Source organism: Lampetra planeri, chromosome 53 (genome assembly GCF_965212315.1).
Source record: "Lampetra planeri chromosome 53, kcLamPlan1.2.h2, whole genome shotgun sequence".
NCBI classification, from domain to species: domain Eukaryota; kingdom Metazoa; phylum Chordata; class Hyperoartia; order Petromyzontiformes; family Petromyzontidae; genus Lampetra; species Lampetra planeri.
Window position 1 is genome coordinate 3,370,164 of NC_136159.1, and position 13,687 is coordinate 3,383,850.

Here is a 13,687-nt window from a genome sequence, read left to right on the forward strand (position 1 = left end):
GGCCGGTGTACATGCCTGTCGGCGACCCTCAGCCAATGGCGCAAATTCCACATTCATGCTTTGTGGGAAAGACTTCTCAAGAATCTGTCTTTTATAAATGGGTTTGTTTTTTGGGTTGTGCTCGTGTCAATACAGTGTGTGTGTCGTCAGCCCTCCACCACCCGACACGGCCAGTTGATAAAAAGTGTCACGTGATTAAAACGTGGCAAAATGTATTAGTGCTTCAGTAATAGTGCCATCATCAGGCTGAGATTACAACCCAGCACCATCATATTGAGATCACATCCAGCATCATCAGATTGTTAACAGGAGCCAAGCAGAATGTCGCATCTATTTAGATGTAGTGAGATCACTCTTCAATAACAATACCGATGCGGTGCATCGCTGAAGCAGTGATACGTTTGGCCAAACGCAAAATCGCGCGACACATTAATGAATTGGCTGTGTCGGGTGGAAAAGGGTTGACGACACACATTTTATTTACACGACCTGACCCAAAAAAACAATTATGAATCTGAATATTAGTAATGAAAGCCTACGTATGACATATAAAAAAAAACTGTGACCTATTGTTAATCTCAGAAGTATATATATATAGTTTTACGAAATTTGTTGTTCATACAAACAAACAAAATATATCGTACGGACACGGGAGGTTTAGATTTTTGCCGCGGGTGGGTGTGTGGGGGGGGGGCTTTCTGTGTCTACGCCACAGGTTGTCAGCAAGAGGTGAGCACGTGGAAGCAAGTGAGGGGGGAGCGGGTGGGGGCTCTGGGCACTCTGTAAGTTTGTATTCAGGTTGCGATGCGCATCATACAGGGTGCTTTAACACTTATATGGGACTATCGTTTTTAATGGGAAAAGAACGGATTATAATACAACGTAACATGATAACAAATGTAATCTTCTTGGTTCTTTCGGTAAAGTCACGTAGAATGGAAATAATAAAATAATAAAAATAAAACATAATAAAATAAGTATCACGACGTTTCGGCCACAACGCAAGCAGCCGTCCTCAGGTGAAGAACATGTCTGTCGAGAAGACAGAGTCTGAATGTCAGAACCAAGAAGATGAATCCCTGCAGTCACGAAAGCTTTAAATTGAAACAAATGTAATATTATTCTTTTGTTCTTTCGGTAAAGTCACGTGGGTAGAAAAATAATCGATCACGACGTTTCGATTGCAACGCAAGCACTCGTCGTCAGACGATTGCTTGCGTTGCGATCGAAACGTCGTGATCGATTATTTTTTACACCCACGTGACTTTACCGAAAAAAACAAAGAGTATTGATTCCTGCAGTCACGAAAGCTTCAAATCAAAATGCGATGTCAATAGCTTAAAAAAGTCAAAGAGTCTCCCATTTGTTCGCCATCATTGTCAACGCGTGCCTGGAATTTTCTCCAGGTGGTTGCACATTCTCAGAAGTGTTCACAACTTGCGTGGCGGCTTTGGGAGACACAGAACGAGAGACGTCGTCGTGCGAGTTGGGCTGCTGCTGTTTGATGTGCGGAATAAACGGCGTGATAAACGGGGGGCGAGGTCAATTTCAGTGTTCAGGGGGACTGGTGTTTGATGGGAGAGTCGCATGTGTATCGTCGCTTCGTGGGTCACAAAGCTGCGTCGTAGCGGAGAAAAGTCTAGATTAAAAAAAAAATAAGCTTCTGGCCTTTGGGTGCAGGTGCATGCTTATTTACGCGTGTTCGCCCAGCAGAGGCTCGGTCCAGTCTGCATGTACCGTACGTGTGTTGCATCAAGGCAGAAGCATAATTCGGATCATCCTAAATTTCGTAGTTGGGTCCAATTCTCAACACCACTGCTGTGGTCTGTGTGCTACTGTGTTTTAATTGAGTTTTACTCCAGGGCAAAAACTGTGAAAGGGAGTTCACACGCTACAACATATGCACGCTCGTCGGAAGCCTAAGATGGTAACTCCTTTGTCTGGTACACAGGAGGTCGTGGGTTCGATCCCGAGCCTGACTCCTGTATATTTGGAGTTTGCATCATATATCTCTCCCCGTGATTGCGTGGCCTGGCCACAAATGATAGCTCAACGAAGTGGCTTATTATATTCTAAAATTTGAAGTTTTCGTGACTGCAAGGATCCATACTCTTTGTTTTTTTCGGTAAAGTCACGTAGGTAAAAAATATATAATAAATAAAAATGAAACCAAATAAATTAAATCACGACGTTTCGGAAGCAACACAAGCAACCGTCGTCAGGTGTAGACTTTACCGAAAAATCATGTGAAAATGTATAGCAGCCGAATACTTTTAACGCATGTTTCTAAATGTGGAGGGGAAAACCGGAGGACCCGGGGGGGGAATTGACGCGACCACAAGGAGAACATGCCATGCAAACCCCAAATATATAGACGGCAGGGTCGGGATCTAACCCCTACTTCCAGCACACCAGGTGAGAAGGCTAACATCTCACCACCGTGGTGCAACCTTAAACCCAACGCGTCCCTACACGATCCGTACACCTATATGATGGCATATGGAAGTGTCTTCCAATTATATAATTACAGTGCAGCCCTCTGTTGTATTGCAGAAGACACTTGTTAACTCAATGGGCTCTCACAGACTTTGTAAAGAGAGTCGGGTTTTTTTTTGCTCCCAGCCAATTAGCTTCTTGATGCTGTGTCCCTCATTCACCAGGGGGTGTACAAGTGTGTCTTTGGAATAATCGCAAAAATGTGTGGTCGCTACGCCTCATTTTTTGTATTAATTTAAATAGCCTGCTGCCAAAAAAATAAGCGAGATTTGTACTCATTGGTTTTTTTCGGTAAAGTCACGTATGTAGAAATAAAATAAAATTTAACTAAATAAAATTTAATTTGTATTATTTAGTTACATCTTTGTTACATTTTATTATATTTCTACATACGTGACTTTACCGAAAAAAACAATGAGTACAGTCATTTATGCAGTCACGAAAGCTTCAATTTAAAGCAAGGTTTGCACCATGTTTCGGCGAACTGAGTGGTGGGAGAGAAAAAATCATTTCCGCATGCAATGGCAATGAACTCGATATTTTACTTCGTAATGTGATTTAAATGTACAAGGTTGCCACTTTTTAAGCCGTGTTCTCGAAATTGCCTCGGTTTTTTTGCCTGTTAATTTGTTCGAGATTTTAAACTTTTTTTAACCCCCGAACGAAACATTTTGTCAGCTGTTCTCTGACTCTCTTTGTTGATTTTTGTGATGGTACAGCACCTCGCTTGGAGCTGATGTTCATTTAGCACTCAGTGGTGGAGGAAATTCCACATTCCCATGGCGGGTGGTTCAGTCCTTCTGGATGATGATGATGATGACGACTGTAGATTTTCCACAAAGTGGTACCCTGTTTATCGATCTCAGATGCGTGATGGACTGAATCGACCCTTGACCGGAATTTTAAAACACGAAACATTCTGAAAGGTAGCTAAGAAATATATAAACGGTAAAAAAAATACGTATAACGAATTTCGATATACATACGAAAGTTAACCGTGTTTGATCGAGACTCGTGTCGCTAATATTCTGCATCAGTCAAATAAACAATTGCAATCGAAATACAACGCCAGTTTAAGGTCTTCCCGTTGACGACCGTAACTCGTGTTTGCCTTCCGATTGACACGTTCCTCTTTCTCTTTCTCAGTGTAATTCCAAACGTCCACCTCCGTGCGCACTTGTCAACTCGCGTTTGATAGATTTGCCATTCGCATCGTGGCAGGGGGATGCCGACTGATCGCAATCGTTCTGCCATCAGCGCCTCGATTCGTTTGCCGTGCACGATCAAGCCCCACATTCGGCGTGTCTCTTTATTTCACACATTTTTATATCGCATCCGCCGTCAATTATTTCGTCCTTCCCGTATGATGGCATTAGCAGCGTGGTTCAGGAGCGAAATGCCAATTTTGGTGTCTGCCGCTGGCCACGGTGAGAGGGCTTCGGCAGAGAGAGTTTGTGTCAATTTAGCCATCCCCTCCTCCATTGGAGGAGTGCAAACTGCAGTGGTTTACTAATGGGGTCCATCTTTTGTGCTGCATGGCTACAATCATTTATCTTTATGCATCTATGTGAGTCTCCGTAGGACTCCGTGTATCTCGATGTTTCTCCACGTGTTTCTGTGTACCTCTAGGAGTCTATCTGTGTCTCCGTGGGTTAACTGCACGGCCCATTGCTTGGGTTGCATGGCCAAAATCACGCTGTGTGCCGTGTGTTTAAAATATCTCTGCGCACGTGTCGATGGGTATCTAAGAGACCATCTCCGCCTCTATTGGCTTACTGCACGGTCCATAGGTTGAGCAACATGGCCACAAAGGCACGGCAGCGTTCGTCTTTAATAAGTAATAATAATGGCACGAGATATAAGACGCTCTGCTGTGTATCCCTCCAAAGATGTCTTTAGTTGTTGGGTAAAACTTGCGGAACGTGACATTTGTTTTCGCTCGTATTTATCTTGATCCCAACTATCAAGCATTGTTTATTCCGCTTTTTTCCTCCGTCCTCCTCCTCCTTCCCCGCCCGCCCCGCTCACCGTATGACAGATTAATTTGCGAGATGCGGACAAAAATATAGAACGCGTGCGTGTGCGTGTGTGCAAACGCGAGAGGAGAATGAGGAAAGCGCTGAGACATCTGACGATGGGTACGTGCGGCGCAGAACTGGCGGCTCCTAATTACATTTCAAAAAGTCTCTCGCAGTTTGGAGCAAACTCTGATGGAAGGGTGAAATATATTATCCATAATAAAGGGATTTTTTTTCTCCCGGTTCGGTTGCGTAAATATTAATATAAATGTTGTTGTTAAGCCCGCCACCACCCGATACAGCCAATTTTTACGGTTTGCCTGCCACGTAAATGAAACGTGCCAATTACTGCTCAGCACACCGGCGTGTTGGAGAGTAAACCCACAACATTGACAATGATTTATATATAAAGTGTTAAGCACATAAATAGCGGCAAACCCCTTATAATCAATCAAATAAATGGCGAACTATCTGTCTTTTTAAATCCTTTATATTAAGATCACTTGCTTGCTTGCACGCTTACGACCGTGCAAATCTTTTGGTCGTTTTTTAACCCACTTCCCGTGATCCAATCGAGCTGACATTTTGCACACAGACTCGTTGTGCGTGACAATGTATTTTCGTGAAAAGAAATTTCCAAAATTTTACACTTTTAAGGAAAATTTTTTATATTGAATTACCAATTGCTTAATGGTGGCAGGCAATCATCTGACCCATAGGTGGCAGCCATCTCAAGCCAGAGGACGAGAGGACTCTAGCCGCCACGCATATAAAGGATTTATAGTGAAAAACTTTGTTTTTACGGGTTAATTTTTTGTTTTTTTTACGGCATACGTACTAGTTACCGAACGCATAGCGGACTGCATCTTCGAAATGACACCGCAATTAATGCGGGCGACAGTAAATCTGCAAACTGTGTGTAACCACTCTGAATTCGCTACAGACGTCTTGAACGACGTGAGTTGTGATTCACTGCATAATGCATTTAAATCAATGTCACATGTCAGTATCGATTCCCCCCCCCCCCAATATGATTACTCTTTCATATAATAATGATAAATAACCATTTTCAGACCTTTGTCAATCCACACCCCAAGCGCCACACTGATGGATTGAGTGAAAACATTGCTGTACTGCGATTGTTTTGGCCACCTAGGAAGCCCCGTGCATATACCGCCTCACTATCTCGATGTCAACTCCCTCGCCTCGTATGCAAGAGGTCACGGGTTCTCTCCGGGCTTTGACGCCTGTTGTATGTTCGTCGATTGCGTGCCTCCGGTGTTTCCCTTCACATTTAAAATCAACAGCACGCCTTAAGAGGCATTCGGCTGTCGCTATAAATTGCCACACGATAAGCCACTTCGTTGAGCTTTCGTTTGTGTCGAGGCCATTTCCTAAAAAAAGAGCTGTATAATATCTCAGTTGGCTTTGCCTGGTAAAATAAAAAATAAAAGTTTAGTTTCGTATCCTCAGAGTCTCCCATTCAAAGTAAAAACCCTGCTGGACTCTGCTTAGCTTTCGAGATCGGGTTGCAATCGTGGTGAACTGATGGCAGGCTTGCTTGCTTGCTTGAGTGCAGAGATGCTCTGATCCGACTGAGAGAATCAAAGACGCTTCGCTTGAGAGTCTCGCTTTAACCCCCCCCCCCCCCCCCCCCCCCATGGTGCCTCTGAGCTTAGGATTCAAACTGAACCGAGAGCACATTTGGTGCTATTCGCGGGAATTCTTATCGCGCGCGGCTATCACGTAGGCACTTTTTCCCACACAATCTGCAGTCGCTTTACAGTAAAGAGGGGGGGGGGGGGGTCGGTTGTTGCATCATGCCACGTGTAATCCAGATGGAGTACTTTGGGAGTAAAAATCGTCCTATTTGCAACAACGAAAAGGTTGAATAGTGACGCGGCACGAAATGGGTTACGCTTTTCGAACGACGGCACGTGAAGCGGACGGCGTGTATTCTACGGCTCAATGCGCCCGCAGTATTAACCAGGGCGGCCTATCGGAATCCGAACCTAGGCTGTCCATCCTCTCCGTGCCCTGACCAGGTGAGTCCAACTGAGCCACAGGCTCCACTCTCAGCGGTGCCCTTCCCTTTTTGTTACTTTATTTTTAATTTGAATTCCTCTGTAACAATAATCACCCCGAAAAATCCAATCACCATCAACCAAAACAACAAAAATCGAATGATTAATTTTATATAGCGTCGCAGTTCACGCAAATCGCATCGCACAGGCCAAGCGCGAAGGCTGCCAGGACGGTGAGCCGGCGTCAACAATTGCTCTGCAGTTCTCTACATATGAAGATGCTTTCAGACAATTAGCGAGTGTGCCTATTACACACGTGGGAGGATACCGGAGGAGCCCGGAGAAAACCCACTCGTGCGAGGGAGCAATACGCTATCACCGCACGGACGAGCCAGGTGACATCGGTCAACACTTTGCCGTGCTGCATTCTGCTGGCAGGCAGTCTCGCGACATTCTGCGCCATCTGCACGGTGGTCCACCAACCCTCGCTGCTACCTCGACAGTGTAGAATGATCGAGCAGCCACCCTCGCCCGCTCTGGCTCAGTGACTGCGACGCGTTCAGAGTCACAGTCGCCACCATCCCCTCCCCCACCGTGACCCCCCTCCCCTCCCCCACCGTGACCCCCCCCCCTCCCAACCACCGTCTCCATGAAGCCCAACAAACGCCTCTCATCCGTGATTTTACAAAGGCGCTAACGTTGATGAGAGGTTGGCCGTCGGTTTAATATATGCTGCATGGAAACACTATCAATCACTCAATTAGCTGCATTGGACTTTACCCCCTAGGGGATGCTAGGGTAACTCACTTAGTTCCACAATGTGCTGCTGCTAGAATTGAGCGTAAAATTGATTATGTTTTTTTGTGTGTGCGTGTACACGTGTGTGTGTGGGGGGGGGGGGGGGGCGGTGGCGCAGCGGTTAGCGCGCCGCGTCACGAACCCGGCGGTCCCCGAGTTTGATTCCCGGCCACGGCCATCAACACCAGCGACGATTTTCCGAAGCGGTCCTGGGCCTCCCCTAGGTCGACTCAGCCTTCATTGAGTACCCGATGCACCGTGTAAACATCGACACTGGGGAGACAAAAGCCGGGCGTGCGTGGTAATGTCCACACCAACCCACGTGGCTTACTTCATAGGTGCTCGTGAGAGCAGCACTTGGCCACGTCAGGCTATCATCGCTGCTAAACTAGAGTCGCGTACGGCGCGTGATGATCCCTGGCTAGTTGCACATCCCATTCCGTGTCGGTGGTGGACATGACTACCGATGCAACTGTTATCCGGAGTGCAAGATGGTGATGACCACACCCCCCAACCCCCCCTTAATCTATGGATAAACTGGTTCCTTTCGATTTAAAGCTTTCGTGACTGCAGGGATTCATCTGCTTGGTTCTTTCGGTAAAGTCACGTAGAATATTCTACGTGACTTTACCGAAAGAACCAAGAAGATGAGACTGGTTCCTGTTATAGCAATGTGGAATTGGCCCACTAGAGAGTTGATTTTGAAAAGCACCACGCCCCCCTCTCTCCTAACCTTTAAATGACTGGATAGGAAAGATTGCGGTGTTCTTGCCTGACTGTGCGTATGAGCATGGCGCGTTCTTTATTATTTGTGAGCGTGTGGTGATGCGCGTGTTTGATTTGTAACGGGCGATATTATGCGCGCGCACGCCCGTGTTATACGTTCATCTTCTTATTTGTACTCAGTGGAAAAAACATTTTTTTGGTGTGTTTGGTGGTGATAAGTCACAACCGGTAGCTCTCCCTAATCAACTAAAATAAAGTGTCGCTCTGAAGCAACGGTAATTCCACCGTGGAATGAGGATTTGATAGTTGTAATTATTATTTTGTAATCATCATGCGATCCAATGTCATCGTTTTCTCACCCCGCATTTAAAAACAAATCAGGGTAGCCACATGTGCCACACAGGCTGGTTGTCCAGGTCACCCTCAATGCGTCCCGTCTCATCGCGTCTCGGGAGGATACGCTCGGATGGGACTAAGTTAGTTTAACACGTAGGCTTTCACGACCAAGATTGTAAATTTAACACGGAGGCTGTCGCGACCGATATCACCCATAATAGAAGTTGTTGGGGTAGATCGCGTAAATGTACAAACGTGTCGTTAAAACCCGCCACCACCCGACACAGCCAACTAGTAAGGGTTGTCACGTAAACAGAACGTGGCCAATTCCTTACTAGTACAGCACACCGGTGTGTTGGAGAGCCAAGCCACAACATTTACAATCTGAGTACGACGTTTCGCCACTAATTACAACCAGCTTCATAAATGAGATGTCCATGACTGGTTTCATCTGGCTGTCGCCTGATGAAGCTAGTTGTAATTACTGGCGAAACGTCGTGCTCAGATTGTAAATGTTGTGGCTTGGCTCTCCAACACACCGGTTAGTGCTGTACTAGTACACTACACTATACACTACATTACTCTACACTACACACTAGTGCTGTACTAGTGACGAATTGGCCACGTTCTGTTTACGTGACAACCCTTACTAGTTGGCTGTGTCGCGTGGTGGCGGGTTTTAACGACGCATTCATATTCACGCGATCTCACCCCAGTTATGTTGCTCTGCCTTCTTACACCTGATGAAGGAAGCTTGTGTTGCCTCCGAAACGTTGTGAGTTAATTTATTTATTTTCATTTATTATTATTTTAATTTTATTATTTTTTACCTACGTGACTTTAACGAAAAAACCTAAGAGTATGAATCCTTGCAGTCACGAAAGCTTCAAATCTATAATTGACCCCAAAAAACCCCTCTACTATGGGACTACTTTGTCAGTGGACGGAAGGTGGCCGAGTTGTCGGTTCAGGCCCCGGCCACACTATCGCCGCCGCTGCGATTTCTCCCACTTCCTCTTTCTAAAGTGCAGCAGCAGCAACTGCTCACTCCTTCTTGCACAGGCCTGGGCGATACTGGGCAACACGAGTCTGGTGTTGCTTGGAATCATCTCGCACGAGCTGGTGTCGATGTTGGCTTTTGGCGTCATCAGGTCCAACACCATGTGAGACTAGGCTCTAAGAAAAGCTGTCTCGGGTGCGGACCAATCAATTTCAAGGACAGCGCATACATTATCAGAGTTGTGTTTTTGTTTGCATTCCGACCGCAGGTATTGTGGTCAATGCAAACATGACTCCTTGTAAAAAAAAAGTGTCAGTTTGATTGCCAGATAAAAGGGTAAAAAAACAATTGTCATATTTTGCTACTGGCAAAGGAGGTTCTAATGATTCTAGATTTGAAGCTTTCGTGACTGCAAGGATTCATATTCTTGGATTTTTTCGGTAAAGTCACGTAGGTAAAAAATTAAAATTAAAATAAAAAAATAAAATAAAAAATCACGACGTTCCCCCCCTCAACCAGTATATATACGGGGTCGGATCTCTTGGAATTTCTTATTTACTTGATACAGCTATCGTGCTGTGACGTTTCCACCTGAAGACGGAGGCTTGTGTTGCCTCCGAAGCGTCGTGATTTTTTATTTTATTTTTATTTACATTTTTTACCTACGTGACTTTACCGAAAAAACCCAAGGATATGAGGTTCCAATGGTTTAAGGGGCTTCCTTGAGGCGCGCTTCGTGCCCTGCTTGCGAGTCTACGAACGCCCTCGACTCAGCTGAGACAGCACAACTTTTACTTTCGACGGTCCGGATTCAGACATCTGGGCCACGTGGCCGGCCCAGCAAAGTTGACGTCGAATGATCATCAGCTCGCCGCTCGGCGTGTTTCAAGTTCAAGTTCATTTATTAGGTATATAGCCCTGTGAGCCATTCGGCTCTTGAATCGGGTGCAACCGCAACAAACAAAAAACATGAACAAAAAACATCTTAAAGTGAATATGTGACTAAGTGCAAACAGAAAATCCAAGAAAAGACAGCAAAATATTGCAGAAAAAAATCACCGTACACCAATGCTGTGTGCAAAAATCCCAGTGGGATGCAAGTCAAACAACCAACACATCTACTCTGCAGGGCCACTTATGAACAACCTTGTTGTTGAGGGCCGCTTGTTACCTTCTACAAAGGGATGCGATGAGTATTGATGTTCAAGTCCAATAAATACGATTTAATTACATATAATTTGCTGGTAATTTTATTTCACGTATAATTGTAGCTGAATGGAAGCACCAATTTCACCGGTGAAGGAATAGATGGTGTTTAATTATCCACAATAATTCCACGGGAACAGCACAAAATTAGTTTGCGAGTTATACGCTTTGTGCAACTTGAGGGAATTCTTTTATGTAAAAATATTTTTTACGGCGCAATTATGCCCCTATTGACTGTGCAATGTGCATCCCAGGTATTAGGCTTGTAAAAGCCTACAAATAATTGATAGGTGCATTCAGTCGAAATTAATACTAATATGTACCGGATAAGACACCGCTTTTGCATATTACCCAGCAAGACATACCGAGCGTTTTCATCATCTCGTGATATCAATGCAAAGTGGCTTCAACACCACTGATTAAAGCGGAACGTAATTTTAAATGACACGCGTGCCCAGAGAAGGGGGCCTCACAATTGGCACCTTCCTGGGACGAAATGAAGGGACAGATGCGCTTTTTGAAGCTACAATTTTCCACTTTCGCTGATTGGCCAGGACAGCAGTTGCTACGCGAAGCACATATAATTTATTAAATCCTTTACATTAAGTTCACTTGCTTGCTTGCTTGCGCGCTTACGACCGTGCAAATCTTTCGGTCGTTTTTTAACCCACTTCCCGTGATCCAATCGAGCTGACATTTTGCACACAGACTCGTTGTGCGTGACAATTTATTTTCGTGAAAATTTTTTTTCCAAAATTTTCCACTTTTTAGGGGAAAAAAATGTTCATATTTAATTTAAAATACCAATGTGATAAAAATGAAATTCTTACTCAAGAAAAACAGAAATGAATAATACAATAAAACCGATGCCACGCATATAAAGGATTTATAGTGAAAAACTTTGTTTTTACGGGCTAACTTTTTTTTTGCGTACTTTTAACACCCGCGCATTAGCGCGTGCATTTGCATGTTTCGTTTCAGGTGAGTGCGGAACGCCATGTTAGCCATGGACCGAAACGAAAATGTGGCCAACCGTTATCTGCATTTGTAATCCGCAGCGAAACGTGCTTGACGAGACAAAGTGACGTTTATTGCCCCCCACGATCAATACATGATCAATCACTCGTTGATTTAGAAGAAGCCGACAGATATGTTGACCTAAGGGAGGCCAGGGACACGCAGAGATGTCAATTACCGGCGGTGATGATGTCCATGACCGGGAATCGAGCCAGGGTCGCTGAGATCAACGCCAGGCCTGTTGCTAATGAGCACGCCACCACCTCCACCACACTCAACCGGCATCTCAAATTAGAAGTGGCAAGACATCGCGAGTCGTACATAATTGACTGTACTTATCGATCCGGGTAAGCCACGCCGAGTCGTATGATTCTTTTTTCAAGAGGTGCCCTGTGTAGGGGTGTTAGAGAGAGAGCCGTTATGCATGGCAGCTTATGGGAAACAAACACAGTGGGCGGGGCTACGTGAGTGCACGGGGGGGGGGGGTGCTCTCAACGACGTCCGCACCAGGCAGCCCGGGGCCCCACCCCTCAGCGGGGGTTGAGTATAAAGGCGGATGTGTCAGAGGGCTCGGGGCAGAATGTAAAAGCTAAACCAGTGAAGACCGAAGATCGTCTAGCTAGAGCCCTGGACTCCCCTGGGACGCCGCCCTTGTCAGGGCCGCGCAGGACCGAGCCAGCGGCGTGGTCCCGAGAACCAGAGCTAGTGCTCTGGGACTCCGGGTACCGTAGCCCGACTTACCAGTGTCGGGCCAGACAGCCTCCCCTAGCCCGTTAGTGGAGGACTAGGAGGTAGGTCAGAGATAGCTAGCAGTGTATTCCCAGCTAGCCGGGTGAGGGGGCCGATACCCCCTCTAGTATTGTATGTCCACAGTTGTGACTACTTGTACGGAATAAATACGTGTGCCTCACCAACGATGTCCAAGAGTCATCAACGGTACTTCACCTGCAACGGGCTTCTGGTTGTTTTTTAGTTTCTAACTATCTTTTCTGGCAATGGATGATGAGTCGTATTTATTGTGTATTATTAATACCGCGTCGGTGGGACACGGGGTCACCTGGGAGAAAGCTCAAGCCGCGTGCGACGGTACAATCACTCAGGTGCTCTGCTGCTGCTGCTACTGTTCAGCAGCTTTCAGTTGCTACACCCCGGCGGCTGTGATGTGCTCGCGAGACCCGAGGGACATTCCGGGGCAGTCGGGGGGGGGGGGGGTGACAGCTGCGCTCGTTAGTGAAGGCCACCCGCTCCTCCCCTGGTGTGGGAGAGCGTCTCTTGTGTTGCCCCCTTTTGTAACCGCGCGTGGCGAGCGACGCTGGTGGGGTATTGCTGCTGTAGGGCGACAGGGTTGGCACAAGCGTCAGCGCTCGAGTCTCAATAGCCCAGAAGGTTTCCCGGGTTCGATGGCAGACGCGGGCGTCTTTCAATGTGGAGTTTGTAATGTTTCTCCCGCTGTCCGTTCGAGTTTTCCGGAAGCCTCCGAAAGCTTCAACAAAACGAGTAGCTGCTTTGGCTAAACAACATCCCCAATATCATCATGGGACCTCGATGATGTAGCTGCTCACCCCGAGCTCTCATGACTCTGGTAGTGCGTTGTCTTTGAACTGTGCGCCTTTTGGCGTCATCTGGTCGAACACCATATGAGACTAGGCTCTAAAGAAAGCTGTCTCTGGTGTGGACCAATCAGTTTCAAAGACAATGCATAAATTATCAGAGTATTGTTTTTTGTTTGCATCTGACTGCAAGTATTGTGGTTAATGTAAGCATGATTCCTTGCAAAAGGTGTCAGTTTTGTTGCCAGAAAAAAGGGGAAACCCCCTATTAGTATTAGAACATCCCCAATGCTGACAATTGTCTGCTAATTACTGCTCAATTACGCATAGCGTCATCGCCCCCTACTGCGAACATTTTGCAGGACCCTCCTGAGTAAGAGTCTTAAGAACTCGGTCAGTCTTTCCCGCGTGAGCAGGTGAAATAATAAATGAATAAAATTGCTACAGGAAATTGGTCCATGAAATCAGCGGCACTAAAGCTCTGCTGCTAATTGCTGCACGTGTTTGATTCCATGT